The sequence below is a fragment of the Leptidea sinapis genome, chromosome 18 (assembly GCF_905404315.1).
Source record: "Leptidea sinapis chromosome 18, ilLepSina1.1, whole genome shotgun sequence".
Lineage (NCBI taxonomy): Eukaryota > Metazoa > Arthropoda > Insecta > Lepidoptera > Pieridae > Leptidea > Leptidea sinapis.
Genome location: NC_066282.1, coordinates 2,178,955 through 2,203,400, shown reverse-complemented (window position 1 = coordinate 2,203,400; position 24,446 = coordinate 2,178,955). Strand labels below are relative to the sequence as shown.

Here is a 24,446-nt window from a genome sequence, read left to right as displayed (position 1 = left end):
AGTATTCACCACGTAGCTTAATTCACTTTTACATTCGCTCAAACCAGCTAAAGTGGGGGCGTTCAAAATGGCTGACTTTAGAGCGTCGACTGCTTCTTCACCGGACTGGAACCTTTGACCACGAAGACTTTTCTTGATTTTAGGAAATGTAAAGAAATCGATAGGGCTTAGGTCAGGACTGTATGGAGGGTGGTCAAGACTTTCTATTTTTCCTGCTTCAAATACGCAATCGTTTGACGAGCTCTGAGCTTGCGTTGTCATGGTGCAGGATGATGCGTCGCTATGAGATAGAATTTTGTAGTACCACTCTGCATTAACCGTTCTACGATTTTCAAGTACAATAGTTGCTAATGGCCGGTTTTTCCAACGAACGTGGCCACCATCTTCTTTGAAGTGCTTCGAGAACGAACAACTTTAGTCGGCTTTGGACCGTCTTGAAAGACCCAGATTGTAGATTGATTTTGGAATCAGAATCGTAGGCAAAGATCCAAGATTCGGCACTACTGATGATGTCATAGACGTGATTTGACTCTTCTCGGATGAACCTTTGCAGGGTCTTCTTACACCATCTGACGCGGGCCGCCTTGTGATCGTCAGAGAGCTGGTGCGGTATCCAACGGCAAACTAGCTTTCTCATACGAAGCGCTCCATGCAAGATCTTCTGAATGGTTGTCCCTGAGATGCCTAATAGAGCCTCTATCTCTCGATACGTCACATGAAGAACTTCGAGGATTAGGTGTCTGACAGCAATGATGTTATCTTCAGGGAAGGCGGATTTTGGGCGTCCTTCGCGAAATTTGTCACTAACATTAGTATGTCCACGCTGGAATTCTAAACACCAGCGTTGGACAGTCCATTGAACACAGATGTTAGCTCTTCACAACACTGAAGCCGTGTCAGGCCTCTTCTAAAGTTGTAGAAAATTATTGCACGAACATTTTCCTCAGAAAGATTCATTTTCGTACGTAACCTGACAGATTCCAATTGATGGTGTGACTAAAAAATAGCATTTATGCTAATACTTTCAACTGTTTTGAGATTCAAAATTTAAACATTCGAATATAGAACAGTTCCAAATTAAAAATTGCCGGGAAATATGGAAACGACAGAACTTAAAGGTATACCTAGTAAGGGATAGAAAGCTCTTTAAAACCATACTTTGGAGGCTTCCTTGACCTCCACACATTCAAATGGTGGCGATTTTTTTATGAATATAAGTGACGAGACGAGAAGGACGATCTGCTGATGGTACTTGATACGCCCTGCACATTATAATGCAGTGTCACTCAGGATTCTTGAAAACCTAAAAAATTATCTTATCGTATCTTATCTTATCGTGGCTTTGAGACATAAGATGCTTAGTCTCATTTGCCCAGTAATTACTGCGGCAGAAATAGGCTCCGTTGTGGTACCCATATTGGCACCAATAATTACATAGTTTGTTGCATGTATCTCTAAGCAAAGATATTTAAAGAGAATATATAAATAAAAATAACAAAAAGACATTTATTCTATTACCTACATTTACAAGTTTTGCAATGTATACATTAAATTAAACTACAATTTATGCATTAATTCATAGTAAAATTTAAAGACAATAGACCAACAGCAACTCGCTAAGCTTTCCCCTTTAATTGAACTAGAATTGTAATTGTTAACTTTTGATGGTAATTTATTTTTTATTTGCTTTTTATTATTTACTATAGGTACTGTACCGGTTTATTATAGGTACCTGAAGACGCAGTGGCCGACGATCTGCTCAAGATCGCCGGAATACGTTGGATGAGGGCAGCGCAGGATCGATCGTTGTGGAAATCTTTGGCGTAGGCTTTTGTCCAGCAGTGGTCGTCCTCCGGCTGATAATGATAGGTACTATTAATATGATGTCATCGTCATCATAATTTCAGCCGGAAGACGTCACCTACTGGACAAAAGCCTCCCTTAAAGATCTCCATGACGATTTTTCCTGCGATGCCCTCATCTAACGTATTCCGGCGACTATATTCTTGACCAGATCATCGGTCCATCTTGTGAGGAGAATACTAACCCTGCGTCTTCCGGTACGTGATTGCCATTCGAAGACTTTACTGCCCCACTGGCCATCTGTCCGTCGAGCCATGTAAGCTCACGGTGACTTCAGTTTCGTAATCATGTGGGCTATATTGGTGACTTGGTTTTCTTACGGATCTCCTTATTAATGATTTAATATCGCAAGGAAACAACATCACTATGATGTACTACGTCTAATTGAAAATAGTTCTAAACTGTTTTTATAATTAAAAATAAAGCGGCTAACAACACAGAAAATCTTTGTAAACTTTAACCCCCTTATTATAATAGTCTGTTAACTTAAAGCATTGCTAATTCTCACTCTGTCTTCTTTTATTGACCTAAGTCAGAATGAGAAAAAACACTCCTTAGCGGCTGTTTCAAGTTAGCGGACCATTATGAATGGGGCGCTAAGTGTTTGTAATTGTATTATAATCTATGTAGTTACTCTCTTTTTTTTTTTTTTTTTTTTTTTTTTTTTTTTTTTTTTTTTTTTTTTTTTTTTTTTTTTTTTTTTTATGGAATAGGAGGACAAACGAGCGTACGGGTCACCTGGTGTTAAGTGATCACCGCCGCCCACATTCTCTTGCAACACCAGAGGAATCACAAGAGCGTTGCCGGCCTTTAAGGAAGGTGTACGCGCTTTTTTTGAAGGTACCCATGTCGTATCGTCCCCGAAACACCGCACAAGGAAGCTCATTCCACAGCTTTGTAGTACGAGGGAGAAAGCTTCTTGAAAACCGCACTGTGGAGGACCGCCACACATCCAGATGGTGGGGATGATATCCTAACTTGTGGCGTGTCGTGCGATGGTGAAATTCGGCGGCAGGAATCAGGTTAAACAGCTCTTCGGAACACTCCCCGTGATAAATGCGGTAGAAGACACACAATGAAGCGACGTCTCTACGCAACGCCAAGTGATCCAGCCGTTCACAGAGCACTGAGTCCCCGACAATTCGAGCTGCTCTACGTTGCACGCGGTCAAATGGATCGAGCAGATACTGGGGTGCACCAGACCAGAGATGACAGCAATACTCCATGTGTGGCCGGACCTGCGCTTTGTAGAGCGCTAGAATGTGGGCCGGCTTGAAGTATTGCCGTGCTCTATTGATGACGCCCAGCTTCTTCGAAGCCAATTTGGCTTTGCCCTCCAGATGGCCACGGAATTGGCAATCGCTCGAGATTTCGAGACCCAGTATTCCGATACTAGGCGCGGCTTTAAGAGAAGTGTTCTCGAAGAGCGGTGATACGACAAATGGGGTTTTTTTAGTGGTAAACGCGCAAACTTGAGTTTTTCTGGGGGTTAAATTGGACAAGGTTCAATTTACCCCATTCCGCGACCTTCTCGAGAGAGGACTCGATAGAAGACACAAGTTTCTCCCGGCACTGGTCGACGATTTCCCGAGAGAGACCTGCATGGCCCGTGTATACGGCATCACCAGTGCTGTCATCTGCATAGCAATGCATGTTGGAGGTGTCCAACATATCATTGATATGCAGAAGAAACAGCGTAAGAGATAGCACACAGCCTTGGGGCACTCCAGCATTCACGGGCTTCGGGTTCGAGCAATATCCGTCGACAACGACCTGTATGCTACGCCCAGTGAGGAAGCTGGAGGTCCACTTGCACAAGCTCTCGGGAAGCCCAAATGATGGAAGTTTTGAGAGGAGCGCCTTGTGCCATACACGATCAAAGGCCTTCGCTATATCCAGGCTAACTGCCAGGCCTTCCCCCTTGCTTTCAATAGCCGCCGCCCATCTATGTGTTAGGTATACCAGAAGATCACCTGCCGACCGTCCATGGCGAAACCCGTACTGTCGGTCGTTGATCAACTGGTGACCCTCTAGGTATACTAAAAGCTGGTGGCTTATTATGCTCTCCATGATTTTGGAGAGCAGGGAGGTGATAGCAATAGGCCTGTAGTTCGCCGGATCCGAACTGTCTCCTTTTTTTTGGATCGGATGGACAAGGGCTGACTTCCATGAGTCAGGGACTACGCCTTTGGAATAAGAGTGCCGGAATAAACGCGTTAGCACCGGCGTCAACTCAGGGGCACACGTTCTAAGCACGATTGGAGAAATGCCATCCGGCCCGCTCGACTTCCTGACGTCCAACGAAAACAGAGCTCGCCTAACAGTTTTCTGTCTGAACTGTACTTCAGGCATAGAGCTCTGACACCGCGGGATGGTCGGCGGTGTTTTTCCGTTGTCGTCAAGAGTCGAGTTGGAGGCGAAAAGAGCGCACAGGAGCTCGGCTTTCTCTTTTGCCGTATGGGCCAGGGTGTCATTCCTCATGTGCAACGGTGGCATGGACGGCTGGTTGAAGTTACCATGAGCAGCTTTCGACAACGACCAGAACTTGCGTGTTCCGGTCGGGTAACTGGAAAGCTGCTCGCCGATTTTGACGACGTGCTTAGACTTCGCACGGGCGATTTGCCGCTTAAAAAATCTGGAGGCACGGTTATATTTCCTCTTAAGAACTTTGCAGTTCGGGTCCTTTGTGCCCAGCGCCGCAACCCAAGTTCGATACGCCTGTTTTTTGCAGTCAGATGCTGCTTTAACTGACGCATCGAACCAGGGCTGTGATCTGCCACCGATCGGTACTACAGAGCTTGGTATAAAAATATCCATGCCCTGCAGTATCACATCGCCTACTGCAATGGCGCAGGCACTAGGATCATCCGAAGAGAAACAAACCTTGCCCCAAGGGTAGGATGCAAAAAAGGAACGCATCCTATCCCAATCTGCTGACTTGTAGTGCCAAACGCGGCGGGTCGCTGGTGGTCTGCGACGTTGGCGTCGGATAGGCACTACACTCCTGACCAGGCAATGGTCGGACGTTCCAAGAGGAGCGTCGACAAAGACCTGGTAACCATCGGGATGTGTAGTCAGCAGAAGATCTAATAAGGACGGCATGTGGCTATCCACATCCGGGAGCCGCGTTGGCGACTCAACCAATTGGGACAGACCATACGCCAATGCAAAATTATGCACAGATCGCCCTGCGTAGTCTGTGGTACGTGATCCAAGCCATTCGGCATTGTGCCCGTTGAAATCACCCAAGACCACGATTTCAGCGGAGGGGATCTGTGCAAGCACGACGTCAATTGCAGCTTGAACGCAGCCCATGAGATGATCGGTTTCTGCGTTACCACTATGGGACCTGTAGACACACGCATAGATACGGACGCGGTCGTCTAAATCTACGCGGAGCCAGAGAGTAGACAGGTCCCTACCCTCAAAATTGCCGAGACGGCGACAGCAGATATCCTCCCTAACGTACACACATACCCCGGCATGAGGCAAAAAGTTGTGCTCAATTTTGTACCCGGGGTACGTTAAATATGACGTATCGCTAGGTCGAGATATCTGCGTCTCCGTAAGGAAACACAAGGCCGGCTGCGCCGTCTCAAGGTGGTGGTGGACGGCGATTAAATTGGAGTGAATTCCCCTGATATTGCAAAAGTCCACGTTGAGCGTGGAGCGGGGTGCCGTGGTGTTACTGCCTCGTTTGTCCTCGGTCATGCGCGGTTCTGTGCCCACCCCAGAATACGAAGGGCGGCCCGAGCGAGAGTGCTCGGGGAGGATTTCTCCGGCTCTGGGAGAGCTGGTACCCTCCTGGGGTAATATCTTTTTACGGACCGCTCTCATAATTTGTGTGGGGGGGGGGAAGGGATGGCCTCCAGTCCTCGACACTAACCTATGCGAAACATAGCGGCACTAGGCCGCTACTTCACGCCGGTATTCTGTGCGAGTGTGGTAATTAACCCGGACGAGTCTGGCCCGATTGTGCTGACGTCATAAGACGGCAGCGTGACTCTCCCACTTCTAAAAAGCCCTTAGTCGCCTCTTACGACACCCATGGGCCTGGGACTCCCCTATTCTTTTTACGCCCCGGAGAAAGTACAGGGCATATATATCTTATATTCCGTAAAAATATAAGAATTGCGATATAATATATTGATATACTACCAGTAGGAGACTCCTTTGCACCAGATGCCGGCTTGGTTATGAGTACAACGGCGTCTATTTCTGCCGTGAAGCAGTAACGTGTAAGCTTTACTGTGTTTCGTTCTGAATGGCGCCGTAGCTAGTGAAATTACTGGCCAAATGAGACTTGACAACTTATTGTATCAAGGTGACGAGCGCAGTTGTAGTGAGCTACTGAGATTTTTTGGGTTTTTCAATTATCCTCTCTCTCTCATCTCGTCCCTTATTTTCATAAAAAATATGACATATTGCACTACATAGTAATGGTACTAAACATCGAGTATTTTTTTTATATAAAAAAAATACAGTAATAAACTATTTAATCACCAATCCATCCATTATGTAAATTAATTGATTATATGCAAGTTTCCGTTAAACGATTCGCACTATCCGCGATATACTGTTACGACTAACTGTTTCATATTCAATTAATTCTAACTTTTACATTTCCGACTCGTGTTCAATATACTAATCACACTAAATTCATTTTCGGCGAATGTCATCTGTAGCTTCTAGTATTCATTATTAATGTTAAGCTTATGATAGATTAAGGAGAGCCTTAAGCATTGTGATTTATACAAATGATTTAAGTTTTCTTTAGTGTTAATTCCGCCAATATTTGTTTTTAAACAATTCGACACGTGTGTCGCCTCTACACGAGGCATCCTCAGGACGTGTTGTCTTGCCAAAATATGGCATGAGACTCAAATTTTGGCGAGACAACACGTCCTGCGGATGCCTCGTGTAGAGGCGAAACACGTGTCGAATTGTTTATAAAAAAATAAATTGGCGGAATTAACACTAACGAAAACATAAATCATTTGTATAATTATGGATTTACATAAATAAAATTTCAAAACAAAATTTTATGAACGATATGACGAATGATTCCGTGCGAGTGCTCTTCCAACTGAGCTAACCGTTCGAGTGACATTGGTTTAGATTTGCAAGAGCGACATCTGAAGTAAATTTCCTAATATGCAAATATTGGGGTTGAGCCAGTTATAAACTGTAAAGTAGTTCCTGTAGATGAAGCCACAACCTGACAGTTGAACAAAGCATGCAAGATTTTATAACGATACGTCACTCGAACGGCTAGCTCAGTTGGAAGAGCACGGAAGGCGGTCGTGGGTGCAAGTCGCGCATTGTTCATAAAATTTTGTTTTCAAATTTATTTTGTGTATTAATCCCAGAAGTGACGGTTATCACTTTAAAACACAACAAATTATTTTTATTTGACAATGTGTGCGTTAGATAATTAATTAATATTTAAAATATTAAGATAATCAAAATCTGTTACAGTAACAATAGATGTTTACTAGTGGGAGGCTCCTTTGCACAGAATGCCGGCTTAATAATTAGTACCACAACGGAGCCTATTTCTGCCGTGAAGCGTTTCTGTGTGTGTAAGCATTACTGTGTTTCGGTCTGAAGGGCGCCGTAGCAATTGAAATTACTGGGCAAATGAGACTTAACATCTTATGTCTCATGGTGACGAGCGCAATTGTAGTGTCGCTCAGAATTTTTGGGGTTTTTCAAGAATCCTCAGCGGCACTGCATTGTAATGGGCAGGGCGTATCAGTTACCATCAGCTGAACGTTCTGCTCGTCTCGACCTTAATTGGACGTAATTCCAGAAAAACGTTCCAAACCACAATCATGTCGAAATTGAGTTAAGAATATAAAACTGGTCACGTGATTCATATTAACGGATTGACAAAAAATGGCAGCCCTACTGTCACTCTTTAAATGACATTATGACATAATAGCCCAACTCACATGTATGGAATACACTAACATTTATTAAACTTTAAGCATGGATTACTTAAAATGTGATGTATGTGGCTTGGAACATTTTTCAGAAACTATGCCAATTTTCATTTAAAAAAAAGATTAGCTTACCTTTTCTATCTTGCTGTATCACCGTTACATGTTCGTCACTCTCGCATCCGTACTTTACATTGTCAGTCTATGGTTACAACCATAAAAAGTTATAAAACCGATTGTGATATCTTTATATATAATCTGTGGAGTCCTAATGACGAATGCTGATGAGAATGAACGGGACACGCGGCGTGCCTTCCGGAGCCTTCGTCCATTAGCGATAGATATTTGTTTTTATATGTTACTAATGACGACAACTCGCCAACCGCGAGCTGAACATCTGCCTAAGTGGTTCACATAATAATCATTCCATTGAGAAGCTTCGACGAAATTGCAACTGTTAACGAAAATATTCACAATTTAATAGTTATCTTGGAAGAAAAGACGACGATTAACCGTTTTATTATTTGAATAAATTATGACAGCGGCTGCTTATTAAACCTATTTAATAAATGTCATTATAAATAAACCGTCTTATTCATAATGACTTAGCGGATGTTCTTTATGCCTATTTTAAGCACTCGAACGCAAAAAAAACATGGCCGACATCGATCAGCTGTCTCGTATTTGACGTTAAATAGCTTCCCGCTCAAAGTTGTTCGATATCCGTCATAGATTGACAACCGACAGACTTCAAAACTTTGATTTTTGAAGTTTTAACTTATTTTGACATTGACTTTTGACAATTGACAAACCATTGACATTGAAAAGATGTCTGCTTCCATTGACAGTTCCTCATTAAATTAGTTAAAATCATGTTTTTTTGTACGAAATGGCAACATTGCGTACTATAGAGACGTATTAGTTATGGGAGATTTATCTTACGAATATGAATAAGGAATTTTATTGAACGTTCGATAGGCTTAAAACACGTTTTAACTAATATAGCTTTATAGCTTCGAAAAGCGTTTTATTATGAATAAGGCAGAAAATGTTTCCAAAAACTCATAATAATCTCTATGAATTCCCTTTTAAATTTTGTACACTACGGTATGGTTTCGAACTTATTTCTGATAATAAGACTTTTGTATCATGTCAAAAAATTAATAATCTGTTAAAAGATCATGTAATATTTTGAAGGTAGGCCACATTCATCACAGAATGACTAAATAAAGAAGAGAATTAAAACTTCATTTGAAATAAAGTGAAAGGTACATGTACTCTTCGTAGTACAAAAAGAAAAGGGTTGAATAACAGACTGCCTTTAAAGAGAAATGATAAATTCGTAATCTGAATGGTGGAACGGAACAGATCGCAAGAAACCAGCGAGAAAGAAAGCCAAAACTTGAGAATTGCCAATATCGTGTGGTTTAATAGAAAAAGTGTTTAACGTTGCCGCTGCTTGCACTAAAACGTCTCAAACAACTACATCTTTCTAATAAGAAATCGAGTTCAAATACAATTTATTATGCCGAAGACAGCAAGCGTCGCAAATATGTTGGTTTCAGTGAGTCATACATCTTTGTGCCCTTTGGTGTCGACGCCTCTTGGTCCGTGGGCCCAGAGGCGCGGAGAATTGTCAAAATACTATCTTCGCGCCTCAATAAGGCTACTGGAAACCCAAACGCTGGCAGCTATTTCGGTCAACGGATCAGCCTAGCTATTCAATGCGGAAATGCTGCCAGTATTTTAGGTACGCTTCCACGTAATGATAGTTTTAATTTTATGTAGTCATAGTATTGTAAATATAGTTGTAAGATTTGTTTTGTTTGAATAAATATTCATTTTAACATATTTATTATGTTCTTTTTACTTGAGGCCAAATGGAACCTCTAATTTTTAATCATTTGTGCCAATATAATATACCCATTATAAAACTAAATAATGTGTCTTTGAGGGAAATCCCTCACTTTTCCACTTACAAAATATGAAAGAGATTCGGTATGACGTAACTAAACTGACACAAAAACGGTTACTAACAATTAAAATAAAATACTTCAAAAATATATTTTATTGTTTCGACTTATAAATACCCACAGAACAGTAAAAACTAGTAGAAGTAGCATCATGTCATTTTACGTATATGTCATATGATGTCGCCAAACTCACACATTTATCTATTAAATATGTAATACACACACTTAATTCCGGCTTTATGATAGGCCTAAATTCACAATCACGAAAAGACATAACTACAAATTTATTTTCATTTCTCATACTCGGAAAGTAATGTTGTTTTGATCTGATTATTGGGTGGAAAATGCTGCTCCCCTCCATAGAGAGGGAAAAACTCATACAAATTACTTCCCACCTAAGGGCCGGAATGAACTTTAAAAATAGAACTGCTGTGAATAGTTTTATGTAAAAAAGAACAAATTTAAAAAAATGCTGCGGCAATGTGTCTTTCTAAACAGCCAGTCTGAACTTAGCGCAAACTTCTTTGAGCGGCAACCGCATATATATATAAGCCGCAACAATTACGCGGTAAGTTCTATATTTAAAATTTAAAAAGTCGACATAAATTGGCGGGATACTAATCTGTGCTTAGATAAACAACTAGTTTTATTTTCCTCATATTCGAAATGAAAAGTAGAGTGTTTAACTCGGGTAAAAGTATCAATTCCTACTCGGACTATAGCCAACCTCGCTGCGCTCGGGCGTCTAAATACCTCGGGAATTGATTCTTTCGACCCTCGGTTAACAATCTACTATTACAGCAATTTGGAACTTCATACAATTACGCTAATCTGATATTCATGAATATTATTTCATTCCATATCACAATTTTTAAAACGAGCGGGCGCCAGGTACCTAATTTATATGGCAAAACGTTTGCCGGGTCAATCTTGAAATATGCAAAATCGCATAGGTCTCATTATTTATCAATGAACGCGGATACGAAATCGTAGCAGTGCGGAAGTAGCTGCAGTAATTGTGGCAAGGTAGAGCGCGTATGTGGGTTGCCATGGTAACGTGACGATAACAACCTGTTATTATCATAATGCATTTATTAGTCTTTGTCAACATCTTTAATATTCTAAGTCTTTACCACGGACGAGTAAAAAAAGGACTCCGCGCCGTGATATTAGCATGTGAAGCACCGTTATGCTAGTGTGTGTGCGGTTATGGGGGATACTAGTTACACAACTTTTTCTCCCTTAAATAATCATATATGGCCACAAATACTTATATAGTATCGTTTTTACACTTTTTCACAACGCACGACGGTATTTTTAAAATATTTTATTGAGACGCGAACTGATCTGTCACAGACGATGACTTAACCGATTTGTTTTGGTGCTACACTGTTATGTAAGGTAAAACGGAGTCCTTATTTTTTTACTAGTCCGTGATCTACTATTCTAAGTATTTATCATATCATTTGCTTTTTTCCGATTCTTTGTCCATTGCTATGCCAAGCAAAGACTTCGAGCGATACAGCCTGATATGTGGTGTAAGCACCGACATTATACCCCATTATACTTCTTATTCGTAATTAAAAAAATTCAGTCCACTAATTGAAGTTTACGGACTCGACGTACCGAATGCTCGTTGGTAATATGATCATAAAATAATATCGTAATTGGGCAGCTTATGATTATAAATCGTAAACTATTTGCTCATATGGCTTAATATAACAACTTTTTTCTTAATGTGGCATTGGTTAGCTTACACCCCTTATAAGCGTTAATTGGTCTTTTGTATGAGAAATACTGACGAGACGATCAAGACGTTGTCTTATGGTAAGTAAAACGCCCCACCTTTTATAATGAAGTGCCGATCAGGATTTTTGAAAACCCGAAAAAGCCGCGGCAGAAAGAGGCAATGCTGTGGAACCCACTTAGCCTGCGACCCATGTGAAGAAGCTGTTAGAAGAAGGTAGACGCGTGTAAGCCTTTTTTACAAAAATATTTCTGTTTTATCGTTGGATGTTAAAATAAAATTAATGCAACAAAAAATCCTACAAAACCCAGCTCCTACTAGAGTTAGTGTGTCCTATTTTTCTCTACGCTGGACCTGATCTCGTGAGTGGTGCAGGAAAATGCTTGAGTAACCATGGATTAAACCTGAAATCAAGCAGCGTCTATCGTCTACTGTACAATTTTGTATCCTCACATACTCCAAACACACATCGAATGTGTAGTGGTGTAGTTCCCTACATTGAATGAAATAAAGGCACACAGGCCCATATAATAGATGGACCAAGTTAAGACAGAACTGGTCAGAGCACTATACTAATACACCAGGCAAGCAGCGATGCGCAACGATTGGCAAACAATTGTGAAGCGAGCCCCGGAAGTGACTCTTAACAGAGCTATGATGGTCAATTACGAAAAAGATAACAATTAATTATATAAACCTAAGGTTTTATTCCAAATGTTTACATATTGTTGTAGCGCCTTCTCATTCTCCTTTAACAAAAGTAATTTTTGATAGAGGAATAGGCAAAACAAGTGAACTGCTTACCAAATGTTAAATGATCACCGCAGTCCACATTTTCTTGCAACATCAGAACAATCAAATAGAAGTATACATGCTTTATTACCATGTCGCATCGTCATGGAAACACCGCGCACGGCAGTTAATTTTGTAGTTATGAAAGAAAGTTCCTTGAAAATCGCACTGTAGAGACATACACGTGGTGCAGATGATACCCTAGTTTGTGGAGTGGATTCAGATCAAACAGCTCTTCAGAACTCTCCCCGTGTTAAATGCGGTAGAAGATCCGCAATGAAGTGATGTCTCTACGCAACGCCAATTGATCTAGCCGTTAGCAGGGCACTGGAAAGTCGCATGCTGAGAAATGGTTCGAGCGGATACTGGGGTGCACAAAACCAGACATGAGAGTGTATTAGATGAGTGGCAGGGCATTGTGTTCGCTACGGGGCAATCTATTCGTTCGGTTGACTTATGATACTCTACCCTCCGGTCATATCGTCATACGTACGTACATACGTGTTATGAACAGATAGTGTTGCTAAGAAACAGGTGCATCATGTGCTCATTAACCACGTCTTGTTCCCGTATAAAACATGTTTGATAATCTCACCGGCGTTGTTGATTAAACCTGCAAAAGATACCACCTGGTGCCAAGTAACGGCTAAGTGCCGCTATGTTATATCTAGATTAGTGTCTCCTACCGCATTTATCACGGGGAGTGTTCCAAAGAGCTGTTTCACCGAATTCCACTTTCGCACGACACGCCAGAAGTTAGGATATCATCCCCACCATCTGGATGTGAAGTGGTGCCCCAGTATGTGTAGCGTTCTTCCACGTACTACAAAGCTGTGGAATGAACTTTCTTGTGCGGTGTTTCCGGGATGATACGATATGGGTCCCTTCAAAAAAAGCGCGTAAACCTTCCTTAAAGGCCGGCAACGCTTCTGTGATTCCTCTGGTGTTGCAAGAGAATGTGGGTGGCGGTGATCACTTAACACCAGGTGACCCGTATGCTCGTTTGTCCTGCTTTTCCATAAAAAAAAAGTGTCGGCAACATGGGCCCTTCCACTCTACACCTCCACCACACTATATGTAATTGCTATGGTATTGTAAGAGACGGTCAATTATCAAAAGATATTGCTCGTTCAAATTATTTTTTTTATTCAAAATGACTTATTCACTGGCATGGCTGACAAAAGACGTCCAAAACTGCCAACCACTCCAAAAATTATGCATCAGACTTGAGAAGAACGTGCGCAAGAAACTCAGATGCTCTTGTTTTTTTATAATTTATTTTTATATAATTTGGTAAAATAATATGTATTAATAAATAGCCTGAGGGTGTTTGCACCATTCAAATCTGTGGTATCATTAAGAAAGTCATTTATGTCATAGTAAGCATTTACCACATAAACGTTTTTTGAATTGAATTTCGTAACACAATAATTGTTTTTTTACATTTTCTGGGATCATGTTTTAAAAGCCATCGCCCAACAAAAGACTTACTAACTCCACTTAACCAAGTAGTAGGCATAATAGTAGCATTTGTCTTTATCCATGAAAATATGTCAGTTCATAGGTCATCTGTTGATGGCAGTAAAATATACTTAAAGACTCAAACTGTTTTCAATGAACACCAATTGATCTCAATAATTAAGTTGTTTAGCAATGCTATAAAAAATTACGCTATAATAAATATGTCCTTGGTTTGCTTCTCAACCAATCACGGTTAACTACGTTTTAATACAACTATTTCAACAGAAACTAACAAAAATTAAACAAGTCAAAAGCTAGTCGGAATCGCCTACGATGGGTTCCACAATACAGGAGGCATTGGTGTATCTAGTGTAACGTAAAATTTATGAGTGGGTGTTACATAAAAATTTAGTTATAAAATAACGGAACCAAATTAAAGTAAATTAAGTTTAACACTAGTGCTATATTTTTTTAGGTTCATAACGAAGTAGGCACGGCTTAATTGCCTATATAATATGCACGCCCCTGACAGGCGGTAACTTGTTCTTATTGAAATATTTTGTGAATTTCGCAGTCTTGCTTTTAAAAAGAAACAAGAGTGGGTGCCATGACAATATTGTTCCCAGGATCAGCTTGGATTGGAAAAAATAAGAACAAATCAACTGGCGTGAATGAATCTTGATCTTGACATACCAAGTTGTGTTATCATCCACTACATCCACTGTCGAACCGACACCATTTAAGAAAAATTCTTACCGGTGTTTATAAAGGTGCATTTATTTAATTAAATTTTATAACTGAGTGATAAAATTAAGATTCAGTGCAATACAAATACTATTGTGTTATTAGTGATCATTATCATTAAATAAAAATAAAATATCATAATCATCACCATCAGCCGGAAGACGTCCCCTGCTAAACAAAGGCCTCCCGCAAAGATTTCTACAACGATCGGTCCTGCGCTGCCCCCATCCAACGTATTCCGGCGTATGTTGACCAGATCGTCGGTCCATCTTGTGGGGGACCTACCAACACTGCGTCTTCCGGTACGTGGTCGCCATTAGAGGATTTTACTGCCCCAACGGCCATCCGTCCGTCGAACTATGTGCCCTGCTCAATGTCCTTGGTTCTCCTAAGGATCTCTTTATTTCTGATTCGATCTCGCAGGGAAACTCCGAGCATGGCCCTCTCTATTGGCCATAAATAACATCAATTCTTTTATATTCGCTATTATAAACGCGAACCTCGTATAAATTTCTTGTATATTGCATGCGATATCGGGAGACCTTAAGAGGAAATTTCCCATACAAACGTTCTCGATTATTCTACTGGTTTTACATTAGGTTTCTGCGTATAAGTTACATTTTACTATTATTAATTTAACTCGAAGTTTCATGACCTTTGTAGGATCCCTGAACTCATTGGAACACTCGCGTTAATCTAAGAAAAAACTTTATCATCAATATCAGTGTCTCCCTGTTCTGATTTTTCGATATTTTCATCTTTGTAAGTGCGAAATTACTTCAGATTGTATTTAAAACGGCTTAATCATACATGCCGCAAATACAAGCCTAATATACAAATCCGACAATAATAAGCTGTAAAATTAAGACAGACATAGAATATTTCCTTCTTCAGTTTCCAAAATTTTTATAACCCGAAAAACTCTAATTTTTGAATTATTTGTCGCACTGATTTTTCAATTGCCCGCTTAAGCGCGGCATTAATATTGATTTACAATAATTATTCTCTTCTCTTTTTCTTATTTTTTTTCTTTCTTTTTGATTTTGAATAGTGTTAGGGTTACAACCTATAACCTAATTATTTTATTTTAGATAATATCTTTAAGGCGAGGTTACCAAATGGCCCAACGGAAGACCAGCGCTGGTTTTCAAACAAGCAAACATGCTGAGTTGGGACCACCTTGGTGATGTATAGAAAATAATATTCTATAATTTTGTTTACGTAAATTTTTTTAAGTTTAAATTTTTAAGTCTTTTGTATTTAGTTGTACTTTAACGTCACAAATAAAAAAGTTTCTTTTCTTTTTTTTAAATATGAGAAATACTTCACGTAATTGTACCTACCTCTTGAGCACGTAGATGTAGCAAATATTGATAAACCATCTTCGATTTTTACCTGGTTTTCTAACGGCCGTTCCCAATATTCAGTCTATCTCTTACTTGAGATAAAAATCTTATCCGTGCACGCTGTCTGTCAATGGGACGACGTATAGCGTACCAGCGATATAAAGTTTGTATGGAAATTGCAATCCACGCGTCCCAATATAAGGCGATAAGAATGACTTATCGGGTATATTTGCACAGCTTCAGATTATTGACAGCCAATTACTGACAGTAGAAGGTATTAATTTTTCTCTATCTGTAGATAGTATATTGGGAACGGCCGTAAGCAAAGTATAATCTACAGGGTTCATTAATTATCTTTGCTTATTTGTTTATGTATCGTCGTCGTATCTAATAATATTATATTAATATCCACTTTATCTATAATGAGATGTCAGGACAACGAAGTGTTTTGCTGTAATGAGACATAATTGAATATTACATTACATTTTCATGTTACGTAAATGTAGACATTTAAATGTTTTCCATATAAGAAGCAACGGGATCTAGTTAATAAACTATTTTCAAATAAGGCGCCCGGTATGAGAAAAATATGGATAGTAAAATCAACTCATCAAAATGTCATAGTAACGTTTTAAGTGCGCATCATTTCTCGCGCACCTTTCACTTTCTTGTATTTTGAAGCTTTATTATATTATTGAAATTGATTTATTATTATAATTTCATAAAGTTAAGTGAAAATTCTATAAATTATGGAAGAAAGTGGTGTAAATACTAGTGCCGGAAAATCTGATAAGCACGTGGGTACTAAGTATGTTACAATTCATACATTAATATGACATGTATTGTATATATAAACATGTGTGCTTTGTATTTATTTAATATTGAATTATCAATATAGTTGATACAATTTTATATGAGTTATGCACATAATTAAATGTTTAATTTAATATGGAGAGTATATATAGCGCATTTCACGCCAAATAGACAATTTTTAAGCTAACCTATTATTTTATTTTTTTAATATGTATATTTTTTTTAATTAATACGCTTTTATTAGCTTCTGCTGTATGTATGTTTGTAACCGACTCCATTGGACTTGATTTTGTTTAGTACCTGTTCAAAGACAATCGTTTTTGAACAGTAAACTCCAGTCGTGCGTCGGAGCTGACACACACACTTTATTTTTTTATGGGAAAGGAGGAAAATCTAGGACACGATGCCTTATAGTTACTTAATGCCAACGGTCATAGTAATAGTTTAATTAGCACTCATTCATTGTGGGACATTTGCGTGTTAAAACGATCAGAAATGTCTTGACTTGTGGACCAGTGATTAAGTGATCGCCACATAATTTATATCAAAAACAACAGTTTAGGTAAATAAAAGCCTTAATGATAAAATGTGATTTGTTTGTATGGTGTGTAGATTTCCGCAGTTAGATATACTGCTAAGTGCTATAGTAGGTAGCTGGAGTAGCATTTTTTTTAGAAAATTGTATGGCGACCGCGTAGTGACCTAAATTCAGAAAATAAACGCGTTTTGCTATTCTAATTAACTAATAACTGCTAAATAATTAATTAAAATTAGGTTAATTGATACTAAAAATAAAAAAAAACATGTAAATAAACCACTTTTAACTTAACACTTGGGTTTATCAAAGAAAATACTAAAAAAACATGTTTAGATAGAGCTATTTCAAAAGAGAGATAATAATAATAATAGTGATTTTCATTATTATAACACTAGAAATAAGGGATTGCTTGTAACTAATTCTAGTAGGCTTCATAAGATACATAATAGCTTTAAGGGTAAATGTAAAGTGTATACACTTCTATAATAAAGTCCCAGCCACTGTTCAGGCATTATCTATAAATCAATTTAAATGTTTTAAAAAAAAATGGCTCTGTCGTAAATCCTATTACTCCACTGCTGAATATCTGACTAGATTGTGATTATTTTATAGCGATAGAAATGACTGTACAATATTGTATATTTTTATTGAAAAGAGCGCAAAAAAAGAATGCTGGGAGAGTTTCTTGCGCCGCTTCTTCTCTCTCAGAGCGCCATTTGTTTCCGAAGTGGTAGAAGTATCTAGTAGTTAGTAGAAATAACATAAAAAAGAATTTTAAAGGAATCAATTTTGAGAAAATAAATGCCTTTTATGCCTTTTTAAGCTCATAAGGTTTTAAAAAGGAACTATATTTAGTACACACATAAAATTAACATAATATGTAAAAAACTCATAGAATTCTATTGTTTTTTTTTTCAAATAGCGAAAATTACGGCAGCAGACTCAAGAGCCTTATTTCCGCCCGAAAAATAATCTCTCAAGTTGCACCGAAAGACTAGATGAGACAAAAACTTCATTAAATATTTTGTTCGAATTTCTGTCTTTACAGTTTACACTTAATAGGGCTCTATGAGGCATTCAAAAACGAAAATTGTTATATATTTTTTTAATAACAAACATTTTTTAATTCTTTGAAGTACATCATATTTTTTTTAATAGATATGTCCTAAGAATTGAAGCAGGAATTTTAACTTCAGTATTTTTACGATTAAAAAATATTAGTTACTCTATTTTAATTTCTTATGTCGAGCTAGCTTCATTTTGTAGTAAAACATACATAATTGTCAGCACTATTTGAAAAACAAAACAATTTCATGAAAATTTAAACAAAAAAAAAATTACCAAATTTACTATATAACTGGGCTGGATTTCTCAATGCCGCGAGCTCACATGTTATGTGAAATGATAATATTACATTTATTTATGTAAAAAAATGTACTCAAACAATGAATCTAAAACTAATCACCTTAAAAATATAATATAAAAACTAAAATATATTAATAAAAGGAGTCCCTTTTGGCAAGGTTCCGAAGATACTGGCAGCGTTCCCCCTTTGAATAGCTAGACTAATTCTTTGTCCGAGGTAGCTGCTAGCTTTTCGGTAAAATAAAAATATGTTATTATAAATTTTATGTGAAATAAATTGCATTTTTGTTTTGTCATATGAATCTTCTTAGCATACTACCAAGATACTACCGTTTACCGACACACAGCGAAACGAAATTCTCTATACATCGTGCATCGATTGTAAATGTTTGACATTAGCCATATAATGTCAAAATCGTGCCCGAATGTGTGGGAGAGTGGCGTTTACAATAATGTGATATTCAGCTTGTATCTAGCTGTGGTTTGTACGATCCCGGAGTCGACTAGTTAAATTAAATGAAATCAAATCAAAATTACATTCATTTGGGTCGAAAAATGACAATTATGAATGTGAAAAGTTATACAATTTACCCTTAGCCAACACTTCGGAAAAGGTTGAAAATATATAAATTAATAAAAAAAAACATACGAGTTATTGCGTTAATGCGTAAATCCACACACTATTATTAAATAAAGGTATCATGCTATTTATATGAAAATACATATAGATATATTAATTTAAATTTAAAAATTAATGGAGGGTTCTTGATGACAGGTTCACAAGCAAGACCAGCCATCACCTCCTTCCAACATATTTTAGGAAAGTGAACGACCCGCCCCACGAGACTGCCACAATAAATAAGATTTGAGCGAGCATCACGAAGCCTCCCACTAGAACTGAACCAAATAACAAGAAATCATGTGCATCTACATAATTATTATTATTATTAGCTGACCCGGCAAACGTTGTTTTGCCATATAGATTATTTTCATCCCCTTATTCATAATGGCGCGCTAACTTTAAACAGCCGCTAAGGAGTGTTTTTTTCTCATTCTGACTAAGGTCAATAGAAGAAGACAGAGTGAGAATTAGCAATGCTTTAAGTTAGCAGACTATTATGAATAAGGGGGTTAGTGTTCAACTGTTTTTGTCCGACGTATTTTACAAATACGACCACTACGAAAAAGTCTTTTCATTTTTCGGGTTAACAATTTTAGTGATATAATATATGACACTCTCAAAAATGCTAATGGTAAAAGAATTTTCAATATCAGTTCAGTAGATCCAGAGATAAAGGCCGGCAACTCTCCTGTCATTCCTCTAGTGTTGCAAGAGAATGTGGGCGGCGGTGATCCCATAACACTAGGTGGCTCGTACGCTCGTTTGTCGCTTGTCAAAGGGATACCTTTCCTATGATTTTAAATGAAAAAAAGTATTTTCTTTTCTCGTTAATTTTTCAATGATTTTATATTATTCTGCTATTCGGTACGGATGTAAATCCAACAAATTAAAAATGATGAAATCGGTCCAGCCATTCTCCAGAAATAAGTGTTCTAACAACTTTATTCTGTAATGTTTTTAAATTTGAACAGTTTTTATGATGATCTCACTAATAGGTATTATAAACGTTATAGTTTGTAATGATAGATAGGTACGGATGTATGTATAATATGAGAATTGATTCTGATGCAAGAATTATAGGTACTACTGCAGTATACTATAATAAACTATGTTAAGCGATTTATTTCAGTCAGCAGTAATATTATAAATGCGAAAATTTGTAAGAGTCTATTTGTAACTCCTGCAGTTTCTTGCGGCGCATGCACGAATAGCTCGCAGATTGCAGATTTTTTTCCTACTTACATAACACTTATTGTTATATTTTGGATAATTCGCATTTTATCTTCATAAATATAGCCTATGTGTTATTCTGATGTGGAAGCTATATTATTGTAAACTTTAATTGAAATCCATTCAGTACTTTTTGCGTGAAGAAGTAACAAACATACACACACTCATAAACTTTCGCTTTTATAATATTAGTAGGATGGCCTATGTGATGTGTAAGCTATATTATTGTAAAGTTTCATCAAAATAAATTCCGTAGTTTTTGCGTGAAAGAGTAACAATTATACATACATTCTTACGAACTTTCTATTTACAATATTAGCAGATACTTTAAATACCAGATTCGATAAAAGTATTTATATTGATATAAGGATCAATTTGTTGCTAACAAATATGCATTAGAAATAAATTAATAATATTTATTGTATTTAACTATTTCGGCGATAATTGCAAAAGATAGATATATTATGCTGTCGCGGGCATTTTTCTAGGATTATTAAAGGTAAAGAATGATATTATAAATTATAATATTTGTAACCACTACAGTTTTTTTGCAGTGCACGCATGAATAGCTCGCATTATGAAGATTTTTTTCCAACTTAATGACAATTATCGTATTGTTTTGGATAATACATACTATATCTTTATAAATTAAAGCCTATGTGTTATTCTGATGTGTAAGCTATATTATTTTAAAGTTTCATCAAAATCCATTCAGTAGTTTTTGCGTGAAAGAGTAACAAATATACATCTATACATTCTTACAAACTTTCGCATTTATAATATTACTAGTAGGAAGTAGGACGATGCAATTATTTACTATTTAAAGTGTAAAATATATATAATATTATTCAAGCAGTTTATAGAAATAACCGGGAATTAATTCCCGCTGATGTCATCATCAGTGGACGTCTTCCGGCTGATGATGATGAAGATGATGACACAAACAGTTTAAGTCCCAATAAGATCAGTTCAGATGTTCAAAAGATAAACTGAAGCAAATAAACGGAAAGATAAATAAAATCATTGAAAAAAACAAGGTTGTAGTTTTGGTTAACTGTGTTTAGATAATTTTAACTGATCTCGCCATTGGTTTTACTAGTATTGTTACAGTCAACCTAATGAACTAAATACTGAATGTTGCGAGGGTCTTACCACAACACATCAGTGAAAGCCACATTGGAATCGGTTAAGCCGTTTTTTATATATTATTAGCTTCACCAACACAATACACTACCTGATGATCTTATAGATATAATATATCTAGAAAGAAGAAAATTTGAAGTAAAAAAATACTATAAAGAAGCTAATAACCAGGAATACCTTTGAAGTATTTTTTAATATTACCACTATTTGTTATTAAGCCTTAAGTAATGAAAATAATTATTCTTATGCGAATTTACCAGATTTCGCACATAAACCTTGGAGGTTTTGCGAGTATGTGTTAGTTAATGTATATATTAAGATAAATTTGTTCATTAAATAAATAAATAATCTCCCATTCATTACATAATATTTTATCATTAAAAGTCTAATAAAGAAAGTATTAAATAAACATAATTTTAAAGTTTAAATTTTAATTGTGCAACACAAGAACATTAATATTAACAAGAATATAGTAAAATGGAAATTTATTATAATTTATAAAAATGGCTTGAGCAAAAACTAAATTAAAACATTGCAAAATAGGCAAAGCATAGCTTTTATTCTCAAGTTTATAGAGTACTTATCCGTTGACCTCGACTCAAGAAATTTGGCAAGTAATCCCGTCTTATAATAAAATTATAAGGGAAAACATAAATTACGAAAAAACAGGGTCTTTATGCAAGCAACTGCAGTCCCAATTTTGAATAGAGTTAACGTGTCATCCTGGGTATTGTGTCGATACATTTTCTATCTATCTATCTATAAATATAAAAATGAATTGCTGTTCGTTAGTCTCGCTAAAACTCGAGAACGACTGGACCGATTTGGCTAATTTTGGTCTTGAATTATTTGTGGAGGCCCAGAGAAGGTTTAAAAGTTGAATAAAATTTAAAATGCTGGGAATTAAATAAAAACAACAATTTTGTTTTTAATTTAATGTGTCCCGCGTCGTTCAGAAATCAAATTGAAAGAATAGTTTAAAATGAATAATAATATCTTATAATATTATCAAGAGGTCGGGACAGTATATTATAGATTACAAATTATTATCACAATAGCGGACATATTCTTTTTGCTGCTTAGAGAGTTAAAAAACCGGAATGGTGAATCTTTTTTTTTTGAAAATTAGGGACGAGACGAGCAGGACGTTCAGCTGATGGTAATTGATACGCCCACCCAGTACAATGCAGTGCCGCTCATGATTCTTGAAAAACCCAAAAATTCTGAGCGGCACTACAATTGCGCTCGTCACCTTGAGATATAAGATGTTAAGTCTCATTTGCCCAGTAATTTCACTAGCTTCGGCGCCCTTCAGACCGAAACACAGTGATGTTTACACATTACTGCTCCAAGGCAGAATAAGGCGCCGTTGTGGTACCCATAATCTAGCCGGCTTCCTGTGCAAAGGAGCCTCCCACTGGTAATCTTTTATAATATAGGTATCGAAAGAACGATCACTCAGAACGATCTAAAATAAATAGTATTTAAAAAAAAATAAAAACACGCTTTTTATAGAAAACCAAACCAAAAAATAGAAAAATTATTTTGAAATTTAAAATTAACATGAACTCCTGCCTAATAGACGATAGATGAAAATTAAATAAATTAACAAAATTCTTAATTTGCAAATGGAATAATTTTATCAAAATAATTTAATGTCATCGGTCCTCGATAAATCTATGAGGTTTGAATGAAATCTGGCCGTTTAAAGTGGGTCAAAATCGCGCCCAAATGAGTCGGTTACAAACAAACATACATACAGATGAAGCTTATAAAAGCGTGTAAAAAAGTCGATAGACCAAGACTATATATAACTATCGAGAATTTAATGTTAAATAAGCCTTATAAATCAACTGGTATGAAAGAAACTTGAATGAAGTTAATAAGAATGAGTCGACGAACCATTTAATACAAAAGTCGAACAAATAGGATTTGATTGGCAATTTCAATATAAGACTCCGATAATAACCAATAAATAAACTTTGCATTTGTGGGACTATAAATCTTAATATATATAAATTACGTGACACATTGTTTGTCCGCGATGGACTCCTAAACTAAAGAACGGATTTTAATGGGGATTACTTCATGGAGTGCAGTTTAGTCCAACTTGAGAGATAGGATAGTTTTTATTTCGATTTGAGACCTATTTATAAGATAATTATTTTTAACTCCAATATTTGTTTTGTATGGACATATTTTCTATGAGAGAATTTATTGACGCACGGTTTGACAGTTCTGCTGTGAAACAATTTCATTGTAAGTTCTATACATAATATAGAACGTCATTGACAGTGAGCATATTTTTCAAAATAGTTCTTGGTGTTATGAAATATTACTGACAAATTCATAAAAAACAGTATTTTATTATGCACAGAACAACGTCTGTCGATTCAGCCAGTTACCTATAAATCAAAATCTAAGAAAGTTTTATAACGATAAAAAAAAACCTAAATCTAAAGCAATATTTACGTAAACACAGTAAAAAGTATAAGATCAATATGAAAGTAAATTAATAATTCATACTTATAATGCATTCCTAATTTATTGCTTGCACCATGCAACCGTTCCACACTTCACAAACGGGACACTACGTCACAGACCACGCGAGGTTTGTCTAACTTGCGGCGCGTGCGCACGTACCAATACAACCGCGCAAACTGCGCTGACTAATGCTGCATGCGCCGTAACGATTCAATGGCTACTGTATTTCCTGATCCTGAAGTTAATCGTGATTTTCCTAATCTATTTTTTCAGCGTCACGGTTCGAACGTTACGTACTTTATTAAAAGTATATTAATCGTAAATCAGATATTATATAATATATATGAGACATTATATATATGTCCTATGGTATTTTGTTATGG

General features: G+C 37.1%; 1 protein-coding gene across 1 annotated transcript in view; it reads right to left on the bottom strand.

Annotated features, from left to right (window-relative positions):
• The window catches only part of LOC126969470 (uncharacterized), a 147,923-nt gene extending 123,690 nt beyond the window's left edge, over positions 1–24,233 (bottom strand). The window contains exon 1 of the mRNA XM_050814915.1: positions 24,106–24,233. The gene's annotated coding sequence lies outside the window, so the exon portion shown is untranslated. The remainder of the gene's footprint in view (positions 1–24,105) is intronic.
• Positions 24,234–24,446: the final 213 nt, after the last annotated feature.